This window comes from Canis lupus, chromosome 1, assembly GCF_048164855.1.
Source record: "Canis lupus baileyi chromosome 1, mCanLup2.hap1, whole genome shotgun sequence".
NCBI classification, from domain to species: domain Eukaryota; kingdom Metazoa; phylum Chordata; class Mammalia; order Carnivora; family Canidae; genus Canis; species Canis lupus.
This window is the reverse complement of record NC_132838.1, coordinates 27,144,022-27,162,845: the sequence shown is the minus strand read 5'-3', so window position 1 is coordinate 27,162,845 and position 18,824 is coordinate 27,144,022. Positions and strand designations below refer to the sequence as shown.

Genomic DNA, 18,824 nt, shown 5'->3' with positions numbered 1-18,824 from the left:
AAGAAAGAAAGAAAGAAAGAGGGATCCCTGGGTGGCGCAGCGGTTTGGCGCCTGCCTTTGGCCCAGGGCGCGATCCTGGAGACCCGGGATCGAATCCCACGTCGGGCTCCCGGTGCATGGAGCCTGCTTCTCCCTCTGCCTGTGTCTCTGCCTCTCTCTCTCTCTCTCTGTGACTATCATGAATAAATAAATAAAAATCTTTAAAAAAAAAAAAGAAAGAAAGAAAGAAAGAAAGAAAGAAAGAAAGAAAGAGAGAAAGAAAGAAAGAAAGAAAGAAAGAGAAAGAAAGAAAGAGAAAGAAAGAAAGAAAATATAATTCTATTGCTGCTTAAACTTTTTTGATGGTTCTCCATAGTTCACACACACAAAAATGAAAATTCCTTCACCAGGCATCCAAACCCTTTTAAACTTGGGCCTGTGAGTCACCTGCAAAACCACCGTTTTGCACATGTCTTCAGTTTCTGGAATACCCTCCTCTCCTCTTATGCCAGCTAAGTCTTAATATTATTCCTCTAAGAAGTTAACCCCCATCTTTGTCCCTAGCCGACTTGGTCATGCTCCTCTGTATTCATTCCCATAGCTCTCTGTACTCAGAGTTCCATGAATGTACACATAGTTACAACCCAGTAGACTGTGAGCTCCTTCAGAGCAACAAACATATCATAATCATCTGTCTGCTTCTGAAGTCCAGCAATTTCCTCATATGAAGTGCAAACTGACCAAAAATCTATTGCACAAATGAATGTATCAATGATAACCAACAGGATAAATCAAGTATAAGAGAATGGGTAAGAACTTGAATTCTGAAGGCAGGTCCAAATACAGCTCCATCATTTACTGGCTTTTACACAATGCAGGCTATTAAATACCTCCAGGTTCAGTTTTCCTCATACACATAACAAAGATAAAAACAGTATCTACTTTACATGGTTGTATTAAGATTAAATAAAAGAATGCAAATATTTAATATGATGCCAGGTATGCAGTAACATAGCTATTATTGTCTTATGTACAGCTATTTTCATTTACTTTGTATTAGGATATTGCTCTATTCAGAAAATTAAAGAACAAAAAAGAACCCTGAAGGCATCCAGGAATCCACTAAAATCTTGATGGTCATAAAAGTCGTCTTGGTGCACTAAGGGAAAACCTGAAAATCCAAAATATACACAAAGGAAAAAACTAACCAGCCAAAGACAGTGGTGGTTAACATTTTCCTCATGTGTTATTGATACAATAGTATAATATTTAAAAGATAAACGTTAATTCATCATGTTTTCCTCAAGGAATTTCTCTCTGAAGAGTTCTTTAATGAATAGTTTACATATTTAAAGTTTCTTATCAAGATGGTTTCATAAATTCTTATAATAATTGCACATGTTCCAAAACCCTTCTTCAGAGCATAAACACACACACACACATCCTATCCAATAGCATGACTCAAATGAATATGCCAATCTCTTTATAGTCAAAAGTGAAAAAATATGAAACATATGGTAAGAAAAGTCAAGACCCAGCAAGAGATGGCCTTCAGCAAGATGACGTTTCTTAGAATTTTGCAAAAACTTTGCTTTTAATTTTACAATCACTGAAAAAATTAATTGGACATACAGAATACAGAAGCAAACAGAGCAGTATGGGAATAATCTATTGTGTTCATCAAAAATTTTAAAAGGCTATTTCGTGAGAAGGTACTTATGATACTCCTCCATTCTGGCAATTCTCCCAAGCAAAGCATGTCTGAAAATGAAGCAGCCAGTATAAGAATGCATCACTCCTAAGAGAAACCAAGTTACATTTTGTACAAATACCTGTGACTAATACGGAGATTAACTAAATACTGGCCAGTAAAAGACACTACTTCCTAAAGAAAATCAGGTATCTTCAGCCACATGTTTGTACTAATTCTGTTATTTTCACTACATTAACATTGAATAAGAGATGAGAAGACTATTAATATTCATCATATAAATTTCTCTTTGCAGTGCTTTTGTGAAGGATCAGTACATGTGAGCTTCATATTAACAGTACCATTCAATAATAAAAACACGACCATGGGCAGCCCGGGTGGCTCAGCGGTTTGGCGCCGCCTTCGGCCAAGGGCCTGATCCTGGAGACCCGGATATAGTCGCACGTCGGGCTCCCTTGCATGGAGCCTGTTTCTCCCTCTGCCTGTGTCTCTCCCTCTTTCTCTCTATCTGTGTCTCTCATGAATAAATAAATAAAATTAAAAAAAAAAATGACCGTGGGATTGGGCTTGTGTCATCTATCAGAGATGGAATGAAAAATTTTTTGAAAGTCAACAAAAGAGTAAGTTTCTAATGCATATATTAATTTTTATGATATTATAGAAATAGGTTAATGATTATTAGAATTTGTTTGTATAACTGTTTACATTACTGCACATATATGGTTTATTTATTTTGGTTTACTCCCTGAGGATATCCCATAGGAATTCCCACCTTAAGTCTTGGGATGTCCAATCTAAAATCCCACGGTTGTTATTCTCTAGTCTTCCAGACTTTGTCCCTTGCCTCACTCTGATGCTGATAACGCCGGGAGTCCTGACTCACTCTCTCTCTACATAAAAACGTTGAGAAACCACGTTTACGGCTCTATTGCTTATCTCTCAACTTCTTCAGGGCAGGGACTCTCGTCTTTATTCTTAAGTGTCTGGTCCCTAAAAGGCACTAAAAAAATGAAGGTGTTGATACATTTATTAGGTTGAACCACATGAAATTATCATTTTTGTGCGTCAAAAATGATCCAATAGTGGTAGTTCCATACAGTCTAATGCACTGTTTTTTAGTAAATGGTTAATTGCCAAGTGCATACTGGGAGCCAGGAACAGTTCTGAGTTTACATATATTAATACATTTTTCACAAATACTTTATAAATATGCAATCTAAGACACAATGTGGTTTTAAAAATTGGCTAAAGTCAAATAGCCAGTACATTTCAGGTAGGGATTATTAACCACTATGCCATAATCTCTGAGATTTATTTTTTTGAACAAAGAGTACAAGTTGAGAGTATCAGCATAAACTTAAGATATTAAAAATTAGATTTTCTAATTGTTTCCATTGAAAGGTCCTAAACCCAATGACATTCCAGTAGCAATGAGCACATCTAGAACTCTGATCTTGTTTACAAATGTCATTTCCCACCAAAAGCAGGGTTTCCTGAGAAAACTGGCTGGCTCCAGATCTAGTTGAAGGGTAATACAAAGCAAACCTGGGATATCTTACTCTGAAAAGTAATGATGGACCCAAAACTTTCAGTGAGGTATGTCAAAAAGCCACAGGAGTTGGCTTGAAGGGTAGCCACTTAACCAATTATGGATAGTTATAGCATCAAAAATATTTAACTATAAAGGATTAAAATATATTTAATTAGAAGTAATCCATGAGACCACAGAGAAAAAAGGTAGATAGGTCAGAGGAGAAACTCTTCTTTACAGAAAAATGGCAAATAATACATGTGGAAGAAATAACAGGTCTTAAAAATCACAATTTGTAGTCCTGCGGAGAACTGCAAATTCAGGCACTAATCATTAGTCGTTGCAAACCCCCTGAGTGAAAGTTTGTTGGGAAAGAGGATCTTCATGCAGCCTAAATGTATCTTCCCCACAAAGCTGGTGAACAGACACCACAATGCTGGGCTTGGTCTCAACCCTCATGTGTTTACAACTTGGTGCACCAGCAAGAACTTCTGTGGACTAGATGTTTAGAGAAACTCTTCCTAGTAAGGCACATGCAAAAAAATGCTGTATTAAAATTTAAGTATCTTTTAAAGCATAGCTGAGATGGCAGGAAAGTAAGGGAATTCCTCAGAGGATGAAAATAAAGACTGGAAAATTTGGAAGGGTTAATGAGCACAGGCTGGGGTTTGCCTTGGAGTCAGTCAGCCCCCAGTGGACTCAATCTCGGGCTTAAATGAGGCAAAGCCAGGAGTCCAAACAGAATGAGATATTAAAATCTGGGACATTCACATCAAGGTGGAATCCTTGAATGGCTGCCTTAGTGATGTAGCAGGGAAAGCCCCATCTTGCAGAGGGCTAGGATGGGGCCACATGCCTATCCTGACCTTGACTTGGATGGGAAAATAAGATAAAACTTTCTGGAGAATTCCTAACCACAAGTTCTCAATCACTCAATTTAAGAATCAAAATTCAAGCTACACGGATTGCCAAAAAAGCCTAAATCAAAATTTAGTTTAAATTAACCCCAGATGATAGAGCTTCTAGGCATCTGGCAAGAGCAAATTCTAATTCTGTGAAGGAACATATTTTAAATCTAAGTCCCATAGGATTCTCACAAATTTCAAAACAATATGAGCTCAAAAACAAGAACATGAACACTAACCAAAAGAAAGAATTTATCAGAAAGAATTAACGGGGATCCCTGGGTGGCGCAGCGGTTTGGCGCCTGCCTTTGGCCTAGGGCACGATCCTGGAGACCCAGGATCGATTCCCACGTCGGGCTCCCGGTGCATGGAGCCTGCTTCTCTCTGCCTGTGTCTCTGCCTCTCTTTCTCTCTCTGTGACTTTCATAAATAAATAAAAATTAAAAAAGAATATTTAAAAAATAAATAAATAAAAATAAAAAAAAAGAAAGAATTAACGATTCTAAATATGCATGGATCCAGTAAAATAACTTTAACATGTATAAAGCCAAAGTAGAATTGTAAGATAAACTGATAAATCCACCATCACAATGAGAGATTGAAACATGCCTATTTCAGTAATAGTCAATGATAAACATACACACCCACCTGCCAAAAAAACTGATAAGATTAATCAATAAAAACCAGTAATATGGAAGCTGTAAACAACACAATTACATCTATTTTAATGGATATATATGGATATATATTAGGTTACAAGTGAAAAAGAAGGAAAGCCAATAAATGTGCTAAGAATGCTTAGCCACTTAGGGGAGGAAAAAACCTACCCCACATCATAAAAACACTGGGCTCCTGATTTCCTTCCCAATCTTTCCTTTTAAAGATTTTATCTTAGTGCTTAGGGTGACAGAACTGTCGTCATCACTGATCCTCCTCTCTCTTTTCCCTTCACCCCACATCCTGGGTTCTGTGTTTGAAATAGATTTAGAACCCTACCACTTCTCATCACTTCCACAGTTACTACCCCAGTCTAAGCACCATCATCTCCTATCTAATGACTGTGATACTCTCCTAACCAGTCTCACAGATCCTACCCTGCTGTACTATGGTCTATTCCCCATCTAAAATATAAGTCACACTATGTCAAACATATGCTCAAGTCTTTCCAATGACTATCTTCCTCAGTATAAAGCCAAACTCATGACCAAGGCCTACAGATTTCTGGCCCCACACCACCTCTCTGATATCATATCTGATCTCCTCCCCTGGACTCGTTCTGCTTCAGGCACAATAGCTTCATTTTGTTCTATGACCATGCCAAGCAAGTCCCCATCTTCAGAGCACTGCACATGTCATTCCCTCAATCTAAGGGTGTTCTAGCATATACTCCTATGGCTCATCCTTTCACTTCCTTTAGACCTCTGCTCAGTTTTACAAAAGGAGACTTCTTTGATCATCAACCTATGGAAAAATGTATGCACGCCTCTTTTTTAATTACTTTCTAACTTATTACACTCTTTTTCCAATAGCACTTATCACTGCAGGACACATGTATATATTTTCTTTCTTTTGCTAGAATTTAAAATATTTGAAAGCGAGAACTTGAGGTGTATTTTTCCCACTGTAGTATTTTCAGCACTTGTAACAGTGCCTAGAGCACATAGTAAGTTCTCAGTTAATATTTGTTTAATAAATTCATCAGTAAATAAATGCAATCTAGCAGAATAAACAAAAACCATAGGTTCAGGCAGACTTGGATTTGTATCCTGTCTTTGTCACTTGCTATGTGAATCTGGGCAAAATCTTAACCTAAGACTCCACTGTCTCATCTTTAAAAGGGGAATGTAAATGTCTAAATTAAAATTGCAATTTTTCAAGGACAAAAACTACATGTATATTCAAATATTTAATGTGTGTAAAAAATCATATGTCATATAAAGCCCTGTGGGCTATAATTATAAATGCTCAATAAGCAAATATTAATTTTGTGTAATTTGTTAAAAACTATTTTGATCTCAAACAAGTCTTCCATGCACAGAATATTACAAACTTTGACTTAACAAGAAGTTAAAAACAAGCAGATTAAAAAATAGGTCAAAAGCCTTAATAGACATCTTACCAAAGACGTAATACAGATGGAAAATAAGGACAGGCCAGCAGGGAAATGGAAATTAAAACAAGATGCCACTACACACCTATTAGAATGGCCAAAATCTTATAACCCCAAAATCAAATCTTCTAACATCAAATGCTGGTGAGGATGTGGAGCAAGAGAAATTTTCTCACTCACTGTTAGTGAGAATGCAAAAATGGTACAGCCACTTTGGAAGACAGTATGGCAGTTTCTTACAAAACTAAACATATTCTTACTATACTTTCCAGCAGTAATGCCCTCGGTATTTACCCAAAGGAGTTGAAAACTTATGTCCACACAAAAACCTGCATTTAGATGTTTACAGCAGCTTTATTCATAATCACCAAAACTTAGAGGCGACCAAGATGCCCTTCAGCAGGCAAACGGATAAATATACTGTGATGCAACTACACAAGAAAATATCATTCAGGACTAAAAAGAAATGAGTATCAAGCCATGAAAAAACATGAAGAAACCTTAAATGCAATTACTAAGTGAAAGAAACCAGTCTGTAAAGGCTACATACAAGGTGATTCTAATCATATGACATTCTGGAAAATTACAAAATACAGCAACAGTAAAAAGATCAGTGGTTGCCAGGAGCTGGGAGCAGGAGGAGGAAATAGACAAACAAGTGGGACACAGAAGACTTCTAGGGCAGTGACAATACTCTGTATGATATTATGAAGGATATATGTTATTATATATATGTCCAAAACTACAGAATGTATCACTCCAAGCGTGAACCATAATGACTCCAAACTATGGACTTCTGGTAATTATGATGAGCAATGTGGGTGCATCAACTGTAATAAATGGATCCTCTGTGGTGAGGGATGCCAACGATGTGGGAGGCTATGCATGTGCCGGGGAGGAGGGATGTGGAAAATCTCTGTACCTTCCACTCAATTTTTTTGTGAACTTAAAACTAAAAAAATTAAGTCTTAATAAAATAAAGAAGTTAAAATATTAACTTTGAAACCATTAAAAACCTTTAAATATATTTGGAATTATACTTACTATCTTCTGGAGGATGATCAATGTTTACTCACACTGTTTCAGAGTCTAGTTACATTACACAAGAGCAGAAAACATTTATTCTGGATATTCAAATAAGTGACCAAATTAAGAAATGTTTAATCAATACAATGTTGAATAGTCCTTTTTAAAATGACAAGACTGACTTCTTTTTTAATAATAGGCAGTTTATTTCAGTGCAAGTAACCAACAATTATCCTCTTCTTATTCTCTAGTGGACTGAATCATAGTCTGGGTCCCGCACTGTGAATTCAAGTACATGTAAATCACTTGCAAGGATTTGCTTGTGAATAGCCTGCCTGTGAATATTTTACAGGAAAAAAAAAGACCCTTCTAGTTTAGAAGATGGTGATGATAGAGGGTGATCTCCACAATGCCATAACAATAATATTTACAGAAAAGCTTATGGCTTAGAATGCACAGTCTCTCTGCCCCCACCGTGGGGCAGGCAGGGAGGAAGGTCACAGGTGAGGAAGGAGGCTCAGGGAGTCTAGCTGCTACAAGCAATGTTAATTGGAAGGGTTAATTGGAAGTCTGTGATGGGAGTCATGACCCTAAGTCAGTGTTCCTCCTAAAATACTATTGCCTTTTCTTGTTCTCTCATAAATTATAACCAGAGTATTCCATCATCAAGCATTTGAGAGATTGTCGATAACAGAAAATTTACCTATTTCTCAAATATTTTACATATAAAAAATGGAAAATAAAGTTTATAAAATGCATGCGTGTATGTATATTATATACACTCTATTAGGTCAATATGCATATCTGTGTGGGGATTATAATAGAAAGAAAAAAGTAGTGCTACAGGTGATAGGGCCTCATAAAAGATGGCATTATTCCCTTTCAAGGCATATATTTTTTTTTAAATAAGTAAAGACCTTGATATCTTTTAATGGACTTTTGGATAAAAAATAGCATAGTTTTCTGGTCACAGATTAGAGGTTGAGGACATGACAAAGACAGAACTGAATTCCTACAAAAATAAAGTGAGAGAACTTGAGGATCCTGAGGACAAAGAGAAATTCAGAATACCTAGAGAAGATGTAGAGATGCAGAAAGAGTCAGAGAGAGACCACGGGAATCTAGAGCAAAATATAGGCCTCCGGGGAGAGATGGCTAGTGACCAATGATGACCACTGAATTTCTATAAACTGTGATGTGTTACAGAGAGTCTCAAGTTCTTTCTCATATTTATTTCACTGTACTCACTCTAAAACCTCCTCCAGGAGTTCATAAATATCTACCGTAGTAACTGCCTTATTGTTTGTGGAATAGGGAAGCAGTAACTCAAAAAAAAATGTGGCAGTGTAAGGCAAAGCAGTGCGAGGAGAGGACCGTGCCCTCCTGTTCTAAGATCCATGCTGAAGATCAGAGGAGAACAGAGAAGCAGGAAGCTGTATGGACTGACTCATGAGCACAGTAGTTCCTACCTGCTGATCTTGGAAAGCTCTAAGATTCAGGAGAATAGAAGGTATAGAAGTTATAGTCCTCTGGGGTACCACTCTGTAGTCTCTTCCACTCTGTTTTGGCTCACTGACCTGAATCTGTGTTTCTTGGACTAAGACCTTTAAGAGTATGATCTATGGAAACTAATTTGAGAAATATTAAATAATTAGGTTAACCAGATAAATGTTGACACTTGTGTGATCAGTTGGCACCAATAAAATATAATTTAAAATGCAAGCCATAGTACTAAAATTTCATAGATATACTTGGTTATAAGGTCCCTGGATCATGCACAGGACCCAAAATGTGTTTAGTAATTGCTCAAATATATAATACTTTTGAAGTTTTTATAAAGAACTTTAGCCCCACTCCCTCAAGAAACACACCTACAGACCCCTGGGTATACAGATTCCACCATGAGAAACACTGTTTGGTATCATTTGTCAGTCATAATGGACATATAGTCATTTCCATTTCAGAGGCATCCCGTCCTCCAGTTCAACCATGACCCGCAACTCACACTTCTATTTCTTCTAACCTGGTTTCTACCCTAATCATTTTGGTATAATCATATTCTTTCTTATTTCCAGTGATCTCCAAATATGCAAGTTGAGTAAGTACTTGTGAAACAAGGCATTCTATAAATTCTACAGAAGGCACCATCCTACAGGCTGTAATAGATAAAGAGTGAGGCATTGGCCTGCCTTAAAGAAACTTACAATAGAGATGTGGAGGCCTAAGATTAACAAAATAATACATAGCCTACAATGTAACTCAGTACAGTGTTCTACAACTTGCACTCATTTTTATACTGCTTTGCATTTTTAGGATATGTTTTCCAAGTGACTCATATTTTATTATGTTATCTTGCTTCTCAAATTAGGGTTTAAGAAACATGCTCAAAAATCACAGGATTAAATACAGCACCTCTTCCTGGAGCATGGGATTCAACTATGTTTGGGGTTAAGGGAGAGGCAGTGCTCAAGTGAGAATTCAACTGTTAAGTTTTCAAATTTTACTTTATGTTTTCATATATAATGATATATGACAGAGGAGAATGTAAAATGTGAGTAATTTTTTCAAAATCAATCCTGAGCCTTCCATGAAGTTTCATTTGAGATTTTCTAAGGGCTTCTGTAGGTTCCATCCTTAACTTGATATAAAGAGGGATAAGTGGGATCTACTCTATCAGTTGCTGTTCAGCATCGTCATGGAAGTCCTAGTTACTGAAATAAGACAATGGAGAAATAAAAGGCATTTTGAGGAGTAAAAATGTAAAACTATTCACAGACAACATGATTGTCTACACAGAAGACGGAGTACATTGGATCTAATAATTATTCAGCGAAGTTGCATAATAAAGATCAATATACAAAGGTCAACCTATTTCCATACATAAGGGATGAAAAATCAGAAAATTAAACAAAGAACTCTCACAATAGCATCAAAATATGAAAGACTAAGGCAGAAATCTGACTAGCTGTGCAAGACCTATATGCTGAAAACTATAAGATACCACTGAGAGCAGTTAAAGAAGACATATAAATGGGTCAGAAGCCTCAGCATTCATTGTTAAGATGTCAATTTTCCTCAACTGATATACAGATTCAATGTGATGGCAATAAAAGGTTTTTTCTTTATATAATTAATAAACTACTAAGACCATGAAAATGCATGACTTAGACTGGAAAAAAAGAAATACCTGCAAAGTACATATTTGATAAAGGATTTACATCCAGAATACAGAGACACACAGTTTGCTATATATAAAATATACCTCAATAAAAACTTAAAAATTAAAATATTAAATAAGGCAATCTCTAGTTTTAAAAGGATCCTTATTTCACTTAAAAAACTGGGATCCCTGGGTGGCGCAGCGGTTTAGCGCCTGCCTTTGGCCCAGGGCGCGATCCTGGAGACCCGGGATCGAATCCCACATCAGGCTCCCGGTGCATGGAGCCTGCTTCTCCCTCTGCCTGTGTCTCTGCTTCTCCTTCTGCCTGTGTCTCTGCCTCTCTCTCTCTGTGTGACTATCATAAATAAATAAAAAAAATAAAAATAAAAAAAAATAAAAAAATAAAAAATTAGTTGTGAGAAGCATGAGATTATGTGATCCTTAAGGTCAGGAACTAAAACTTCTATTTTTTCTTTCATTTCCACCTGGGGACTAAAACCACACACACACAAGGCTTAGCAAATATAACCGAATAACTCAATTCATAAATATAATTATCTCACAAGCAAGCAGCCTGGAAGGAGGATGTGTCAGGCTTGGCAGCTCAATAATTTCCTCAAGGATGTAAGTTCTCTCTGTCCTTCTGCTTGGCCATCTTTAGCATTTTGGCTTTTCATTCTTAGGCTTATCACCTCATTGTCAGAGAATGGCTAATGCATCACATTCTGCTGCAACAGCCTCCAGAGCAATAAGCAACGCAGCATGAGAAAAAAGAGTCCTCCTTCCTGTGGCTCTCTATTTAGATGAAATAAGATCTTTCCCAGAAGTCCCCTGAGTCACTTGCCCGATAGCAGACCAATCACTGTCAAAGAAGACTAAGATTACCATAAATCTAGCTTCAGCCAATAAGATATCTAGGACAGTGAGTGGTCCTCAACAAAATCAGGATTCTGTTAACAAATAAAAAGAGACAGGTAGGCAACTGAAAATGTGGAAGAAGTAAATGATTGGTAGGCAACTGAAAATGTCTTCTACAATTGTTGACTAGTTATTTAAATAGAAATCCTGAATAGCTTTTTACATTACTTAACTCTCTATTCCTTATTTTCTACTAAAGAAGTATGAATAGGAATGTTTATTCACAGTCTCCCTCCTCTCAAAACAAGCATCCCTGGTCGTTTATAGCACAATCTGCTTTAAAATAAGGGTAAATAACCTAAGACAAATTGAAAGAAAAAAAGAGCAAGGCATCAGTGTTGGTAATTGTGAAGTGTGCCAGAACACATTTGAAAACCCACTGCTGCCACTGAGCATGTAATGATTTCTGAATCTTAAAGAAATAAAAATGGAAGGGAAAACATGCTAATTAAACAGTTCTTGATGTGGACAATACAGAATATGAATTAGTCACTTTTGCTGCAATGCTTATTATATCATTTCTCAAGATCATTTCACTTCTTACTGATGACATTTTCTTCAGAAACAATTAAAATTAGTTCACATTCTCTCTGCAGTAGGGCACTATAGTTGGGTTTAGTGTAAGAAGCCTCCAATATATTTGAGACATCAATGAGAATGAGACATCCTGACTAATCATTTTCTCTGTATTATAAAATACTGGAAATTGAATGTGGTGGGGATTCATGTGGACTCAAATCAGTCTGAAATTTTTAGTAAAGATTTTTGTGTGATTTAAAAAAAAATGCATCAATAAAAGTTTCCTACACTCAAAACTTCAACAAATGGAAATCCCTGGGTGGCTCAGCAGTTTGGCATCTGCCTTTGGCCCAGGGCGTGATCCTGGAGACCCGGGATTGAGTCTCATATCGGGCTCCCTGCATGGAGCCTGCTTCTCCCTCTGCCTGTGTCTCTGCCTCTCTCTCTTTGTCTCTGTGTCTTTCATGAATAAATAAATAAAATCTTAAAAAAAAAAAAAAAGAAACTTCAACAAATGTTGTAGCTGAGAGCTCTGGAACATTCAAAAATCAACTATGCTGGACTAGCCTGGGGATCAAAGACCTAGCTTGAATTATCGTTCTACCACCAACCAGCTATGGGATCCCGAGCAACCTCTTTCATGTCACTCATCCTTGATTTACTCTGATTACATCTACGAAATGATAGAGTCAGACAATTTGGTCTCTATAGTCTCTTTAAGCTTTAACAAGCAAAGAATGTGCCAAAGGGACAACACTTACAAAAAGGATAAAACTACCTAACTAAAAATACTTATATTCCTAGGAGTTTTTTTAATATACATCCAGACATCAAAGGATATTTTATAATAATGTTTCAAAATCTAAAAAAAAAATTAACAACACAAAAATTGTCCTTCTCTCTCAATTTCTAAATGTGTTACTTGTCCCAAAAACAGAGAAAACCAAGTACTAGGACTATGTTTTCCTCCCAGTTCCTTGCATAGAGGTTGACACACTCAACCTAATAGAATCTAACAGGAAAGCAACTTCCAGGTTAAGAGCCCAACATTAACATTCAAGCCATGTTCATGGCACAAACCCTAATATCCTGAAATCCTTCCATCAATTCCTTTAAATCTCAAGCTTGACATTAACTGTTCAAAAATGAAAAAAAAAAAAAACATACATCCAATTCCAATGACAGGCAAAAACAATAAAATAAACAAAGGGAAAATATTAGTGTAGCATCCAAATATTAAACCTATTAAACCAGAAATGTTCAGTGTGCAGTTTACTCCCTTGAAATTCATTTAACACTCTAAAATAATTACGCAAAATCTGAAATTATCACTGATGACTCCGGATTTACTTCTGCATAGTAATTAAGGTACAACAAAATGTGTCTGAATCAACCACAAAATGAACAAATATCATTACCGTAAGTACCATACAAATGCTCAGCAGATGAGCACTCCAGAAAGACCACTGAGCAGTGATAACAAGTTACTTGAATATTAAATACTTCTGATTTTTCACAAAGGTATGCAAATCACAAATTACTTTCCTAGGATAATATGCAAGTTCTTTAATTTTGAATGACTTTCAAAATCTAAGATATTAAACAAACAAAATGAAAACAAAACAAAACAGGGCAGCCCGGGTAGCTCAGCGGTTTTATCATCTGCCTTCAGCCCAGGGCCTGATCCTGGAGTCCCGGGATCAAATCCCACGGGCTCCCAGCGTGGAGCCTGCTCCTCCCTCTGCCTGTGTGTCTGCCTCTCTCTGTGTCTATCAAGAATAAATAAATAAAATCTTAAAAAAACAAAACAAAACAAAAACACCTCATTGTAGCTGGGACCCCAGCCAATGAAGCCTTATTTCACGGAAAAAAAACAAGAAGTTCACAATCTCACAGTGAGGATGGAAACAATTATCCCAAACACGGATCAATGTGAATATTATTATGCAAATAGAGTACTAAAGAAAGCATGAGTAGTCAATCTTTGGGTGACTGGAAGAGTCTCATGAAAGATACATAGGCACTGCCACACAGAATTAATAGTACCTGACATTATTTGTCTCTCATCTTATGTAAATGCTCTCAAAACTGAAGTTGTAAAGGCTTTTTATTTTACTTCTTATTTTATTTTATGGATGTTCCAGCTTACTTCCCTTAATGTTGATACTTGAATCATTGTGGCAACCTGTGACACTTCCTTTGTATTTTTCATTACTGAATGCCATCACTAAGGTACAGCTGTATACAGTTAAGCAATATAGAAAAACATATAATGATATAATGTCTATCAGCCTGTCAAAGTTATGCATTTAACAACCACTGATCATATATATGGTCATTATCAAATACCTATATTTTACAAAATTTTTGAAATAAGAAAATTTTGAGGCAGACAAGAGTTAGCTAAAATAAGGGTATAAAGCTATAAAGGATAAAAGATATCCTGAGTAATATAAAAAAACACCCATATTTTTCAGCCTTTGTTGAATAAACAGTTTAACTTCCTATGCATGGCTTTAATCTATTGTTTAATTCCGGGTCAAAATGAAGTAACCCAAATATGCACTCTGTTATATAAAAGGCCCAGAGGATGAAATTACATCTCTCTCTAATAAGGTCCTTTGAAATCCTATACTAAAGTAACTTCGCAGCCAAATTATTTTTCTTCTGTTAATGCTGATTGAGCAGTAAATAATAACTAGGAGGAAAACAAACATGTAAAATAAAGTATTTTACACCTTTGCTTGAGCTTTCTTAAATGACCTAAAGCTACCAACTTCAATACAACCTCAGAGGCAGGCAATTATTTCCTGAGTTTCTAAATAAAGCAATAATGCAACTGCAGTTTTCAGGGGGCAGACTTTAATTTCAACATGTTAAAAAGCTGTATACAAAAGTATTCAAACTTTAGTGCTGAGTTTGAAAAAGAAAAATCTCATTTCACTACACAGTGTTGTAATGGCCTTAGCTTGATAAGGTGCTCCAGTCTCTTAGCTTGATAAGGTGCTCCAGCCTCTAAACATGCATTTTTTTTGCATCTGTAAAATAAAGGATGTGACCAGTGTAACCTCCAAAGATCCCATCACCTGTAGAACAAGCCCTCGGTCTCCCCTATCAAGCATGGTAATAGGCAAAGGAGATAAAGTGGGGACATACAATGCCAAAGAAATGTGAGTGTACTTTTGAGTCTTCCCACAGATTCTAGTGTAGAAAAACCAGCAGAGACCCCAAATTCCACCTAAGCCATGTTTGTATTGAAGAATAACTCAATTTCAGATGTATGACACAGTGATTCAATATGCATTATGAAAGTCACCACAGTAAGTCTAGTTACCATTTGTCACCACACAAGTTTGTTACAAGCCCCTTTTTAAATCAGTAGATTTATCATCTGATTTTTTCATCTTCGGTCTACTCCTTCATATTATTTCTTGTGTGACTTAAATATTAATAGAAAGAGGGATGCCTGGGTAGCTTCAGCAGTTGGGCATCTGCCTTTAGCTCAGAGCGTGAGCCCAGAGTCCCAGGATGGAGTCCCACATCAGGCTCCTCGCGGGGAGCCTGCATCTCCCTCTGCCTATGTCTCTGCCTGTGTATGTGTGTGTTTCTCATGAATAAATAAAATCTTTAATAAAAAAATGTTACTAGAAAGAAAATGCTATTAGAAAAAAACTGAACACAATTTTTTTAAATTTTTTTCTTCTTATGTATGAAAACTTACAACATTTCAAAATTTTATTGTTGTTGTTAAAGGCATGAATCAGGGTGGAAGACCAAAAAATATAGGGCATTCTCCCAGCAAATGCACCTCACAGTTAATATTGTTGGCTCAGGAGCCAGGCTGCCGTTAAAATCCTGCTCTCCCCTTCCCCACTAGCCAGGTGACCCCCCTCTATAAAATGGCAGATAATAATAGCACTCACCTCATCAAGCCATGAGAACTAATGGAGTTAATATACATAAAGCACTAGAAAGCCCAAGTGAGGACGATCTAAGTTCTAGCTTTGAGAATCTGGGGCTCACCATCTAGTTATAATCCACTGGCCGGCCATGTGTGTCCTCTATAGCACTTTGGGCAGAATAATGAAAGCTCTAAGGAAAGTAAGTAGGCAATGAAAACAAAAAGTAGGAAATGATTGTCCTTCCTCTTTTAACTCATTTGTTGTTTCTGCAGACCTTCTACCCTGTTCTCCTGGATCCTGCCAAGAGAGTTAATGTGAACTTAACATAGTAACTCTTTTAGGGGTATATACATTCTACAGAAATCTGGACAGAGAAATCAATCCTCAACCCAAGAAGATATGAAAGTATAGAATTTCATGTACACTGAGACATGTACTTTTTCAGTCTGACTCTATTGGCAAATTTGACACAATCACATCTAAATAAATAGGCTCTTTTCGCTGATAATACTGATAGCCAAAGAAAACACAGCGCGCAGTTTCTTCCAGAGATGAGAGGCATTTTCATTAACCACGAAAGTGTTTGTTTTCTCTTCTCTTTTTAATGGTTTCAAAGAGGAAAAAAAAAAAAAAAAAACACCTTTAAATGGTAACACATAGTCTTAAGTCCTGGTCAAAATGACCTATTTTGCTGAAGGAAAACTGAAAACCTCTCTCAATTGAAATCTATGTATTGAGTTCTAAGAGATCACCTACCATTTTTCAAAGTAATAGCCATTGCTAATCTTTTTTATACCACTTAAGTATTTAATCCTACCATGCTTCCATCCACTTCCTGATCTTGTCTGAACAAATGTACTTCCCTCCTGCGTTACATTAAAAAAAAAAAAAAAATGCCATCAAAGGGAGAGCACCTTGGAATATTCAAAATTACAGGAATTCGTTACCATTTCCCAATGTTATCTTCTTAATTCTGACCTCTACTGAACTCCATTACCACTTCTGCAACAAGGTGAGCCTACTATGCATTTCTCCCCTGTCATCAACCACACACAAGCCACCTCTTGTTTGAAAAAGGTGCTCCCTTCAATTACTGTCTGTTTTTCTTTAAACACACAAGCTTCCTCTTATTTCCTCCTCTTCTCTGAGCTGAGCTTCTGAGATGTCTCTTCTCACAACTCAAGTGAGACTGTATTCCAAAGTTCCACAAATGACCTTCTAATCAACCACTGAGAGCCTTTTTCTGTCCCCATTCTGCTTGACTTCTTGAAATGTCAGAAAGCGATGACCAATTCCTCCTGAAAATTATCTAGGTCTTTAGCTCTGAAAACAGTATTATCCTGATCTTCCTTCTGTTACTCTAATTATTTCTTCTGTCTCTCCTGATCCATCTTCCACTTTCTGCTTCAGAAACATGGTATTCTCCTAGGTTTATCCTCATAAACCAGACATTATTTCCTCCTATATACAGCACCTCAAGGAAAACACTGTTCTGCTCTCCATGGCCGGCCTAGACATGTCCTCCATGGTATAAGAGAGCTTTATCATTGCTAATCTGACATGCTCTCTACTGTGCTAAATTCAAAAACATCGTTCTTTTTCCTTAAGTCACTGACACTCCTGTACCCTCTTACTAGTATCTCCTATGCATGAAACTCCAGAATAATCTTTGCCTTTTCCTTCTCCACATCCACCATTCACCCTTCCTATTAACTCTGGCTTTCTCGTCAAGGTCTTTTCCTTGATTCTTTCCTTGCTTTATTTCCACTGTCACATCATTAGTTTACACCAGGAGTTGACCAAATATGGGCCACAGTCTGCCATATGTTTATATAAAGTTTGATTAGAGCTTGTATGCATGACCATCCATGTATGCACTGTTTATGAACATGACCATCCATGTATTCATTGTTTATGGCTGCCCTCATACTCCACCAGTGGAGGTGAGTAGTTGTACAGAGATTTGATCACCAGAAAACCCAAAATTATTTCCTGTCCTGCCTTTTACAAAAATGTTTCCTCCCCTGGTTTAGCCCTTTTTAGCTCGCACATAAATTGCTTCAAAATCTCTCAAACCATCTTCCATGCCCAGTTTCACATCTTCCCTAATATTCCCACCATCTGGTTAATTTTCCTAAAATATCATTTTAAGTATATTGCTCTTTTCCTCAAAAATCATGTAACTTTCATTATACCCAAGATAAAAGTCCCAAAAGACAGCAGGGTATCTCACACATCTCAATATTTCATGTAGTGACAAACATCAGGCTGGACATGGAGCAACAATGTAAATACCTAAGCTTGACTTCAAAGATCTGTTTTTAGTCTGGTCTCAGGATTTCTCAGCTAGATTTCCTAACGCTCTACACCTTCATCCCCACAAAGCTTCTGATTCTGAAATTCTAATTCATCTACAGTTTTTGTACAGAACTTATTGTCTTATATTTTACACTTTTGGGTCTTCATTCTTGCTATCTGCCAGGCCAGGATAGGTCTTCTTGTGTCCATACAATTTTCTCATCAAGATCCAGTTAAGGATCTTGACCTTTCTTAAACTGCTAATAGCACAGTACTTCTTACTCTCCACTGCAAACCTGGCAAGGTTGTTTTGCTTTCTTACCTAAATTCTGTATGATCATGTCTTTGCCTTTTCATCCCAGTTCCCTCAATAATTTAGTATAGTGTATTACAGTAAATGTTCAGATAAACTTCCTCAAATATTTTGCAGGGAATAAATACATAAGCAGATAACTCACTGAAGGCAGACATAACAAAGACCAGTGATTCTTGCCTCCACCCAGAAGACATCTATCCACATCTATGGTCATTTTTGATCATCATTAGAGAGAAAGTAGGGAAGGGAAGTGGATGCTACTGACATCTAATGGGTAGATACAGAAATGCTTCTACACATTATACAGTGCACAGGACAGTCTCTCACCACAAAGAACCATCTGGCCCAAACTGTCAATAATGCTAAAACAGAAACCCTGAGGTAGGTCAATTCTTTGCTAATCTGTAATGCCTAGAAACCTCGTATCTACAAACAGAGCAATCAGAAAA

General features: G+C 36.9%; 1 protein-coding gene across 11 annotated transcripts in view; it reads right to left on the bottom strand.

Annotated features, from left to right (window-relative positions):
- Positions 1–18,824, bottom strand: part of EYA4 (EYA transcriptional coactivator and phosphatase 4) — a 306,653-nt gene that overhangs the window by 214,145 nt on the left and 73,684 nt on the right. The window lies entirely within an intron of this gene.